The 1,976-nt window shown below is 36.9% G+C and overlaps 1 pseudogene; it reads right to left on the bottom strand.

Moving 5' to 3' along the window:
* Positions 1 to 422: 422 nt before the first annotated feature.
* Positions 423 to 1,432, bottom strand: LOC123465755 (annotated as a pseudogene).
* Positions 1,433 to 1,976: the final 544 nt, after the last annotated feature.

The following is a 1,976-nucleotide window of genomic DNA, read 5'->3' as shown; positions in this document are numbered from 1 at the left end:
CAGTTACGATAACATTACTCACGACTATTCATTACCTCACAAGCTCATTATGAAGCCATAAGTTTGACTTGAGGAAGATTGATATAGTGCAATATCTCTCAACTTTATTTATGTAGTGGAAAATGGTTTTCAAAGATAAATAATGTAAGAAGTCCAATTATTTTAAAAGCACAAATGGAGCTTTCATGATTGTTAATTCAGATTCCCCTTTGCCTGTCTTTGTAACTCCTGAAACCCCATCATAGAATCCTAAAGTTTCTTTGAACTCAGTGTTGAAAATATTAATATTTGGACAGATTATTGGAATGGGAGACAGAATATATTTCTGTTTTATTTAGGTTGGTGCAAAAGTAATTGTGGTTTCAGACGTGAATGTTAAAGCATTATAACTAGGCTCAAACACATCTTTATTAACCAAAATAGGAACCATTACAATCAACACATTTTTGCCAATGTGAAATAAGTTTGTTTATTCCTGTAGCGTAAAGACCTGTGCTTTGGGATTCAATGAACTCTTGGAAAGCATTTTTTGCCTCCTGCTGGCTGTGGAAGCGTTTACCCTCCAAAAAGTTTTTGAGATGCTTGAAGAAGTGGTAGAGGGTTGGCAAGAGGTTAGGTGAATACGGTGGATGAGGCAAAACTTCATGACCCAATTCCTTCAACCTTTGAAGCATTGGTTGTGCGATGTGTGGTTGGGTATTATTGTGGAGAAGAATTGGGCCCATTCTGTTGATCAATGCCAGCTGCAGGCCTTGCAATTTTCAGTGCATCTCATTGATTTGCTGAGCATACTTCTCAAATGTAACAGTTTCACTGGGATTCAGAAAGCCGTAGTGGATCAGACTGGCAGCAGACCACCAAACAGTAACTGTGACCTCTTTTTGGTGCAAGTTTGGCTTTGGAAAGTGCTTTATAGATTTTTCTCAGTCTAACTACTGAGCTGGCCATGACTGGTTGTCATATAAAATCCACTTTTCATTGCACATCCAATCCAATCGAGAAATGGTTTGTTGTTGCATACAATGAGAGAAGATGACACTTCAAAATGGTGATTTTTTTGATTTGCAGTCAGTTCATGAGGAACCCACTTATCACGCTTTTTCACCTTTCCAATTTGCTTCAAATGCTGAGTGACCACAGAATGGCATACTGATGAGTTCTTCAGCAACTTCTTGTGTAGTTGTAAGAGGATCAGCTTCGATAACTGCTCTCAGTTGGTTGTTGTCAACTTCCAATGGCTGGTCTCCAAGCTCCTCATCTTTAAGGCTCTCACCTTCTTTGTAAAACTTCTTAAACCACCACCACACTGTATGTTCATTAGCAGATCCTAGGCCAAATGCGTTCTTGAGTTGTCTCCACTGCTTTATGACACATTTTGAACTCAAATAAGAAAACCACTCGAATTTTCTTTTTTGTCTAACATTATTTCCATAGTCTAAAATAAATATAAAATACGCAGGAAGTAAGGTCATTAGCAAAAAAATATATAAAGCAAGAAATGCACATTAAAATGCTGTATAACATAACCACATTTATTTGAGAATGGATAAACAGCAAAGTTCAACAATGCAAAAATCGCAATTACTTTTGCACCAACCTAAATAGCAGCCTTGTAAAGTTGAGTGCTGCTTTCAACTCTTGAGTTTCTCTTCTCATCTAAGTGAGAATATGATCTTTTCCTACCAGTTCATAGGACTCTTATGAGCATCACTCTCATCTCCTGCTGCATTTCTGTTCTCCATTTCTACCTTGATATTCAAATGATGTAGGATTGTTTGCTTTCCAGTTTTTATGACCTTATATCATTGACCGAGTATTCCTTCACATCTGGAATAAGTTGTCCCTTTTTGGTTTCAGTGATATTCCTACTCTTCTGGCATAAAAGACAGCTTATTTGTAAAGCATTCTGGCTCTGTCATGATGAAGAAATTTTTATCTGTGTTCTTTTTAATTTGTGTTCACAGGATATTTTGTAT

This window comes from Bubalus bubalis, chromosome 5, assembly GCF_019923935.1.
Source record: "Bubalus bubalis isolate 160015118507 breed Murrah chromosome 5, NDDB_SH_1, whole genome shotgun sequence".
NCBI classification, from domain to species: Eukaryota; Metazoa; Chordata; class Mammalia; order Artiodactyla; family Bovidae; genus Bubalus; species Bubalus bubalis.
The sequence above is the reverse complement of the archived record's forward strand: the minus strand, read 5'-3'. Positions and strand labels throughout refer to the sequence as shown.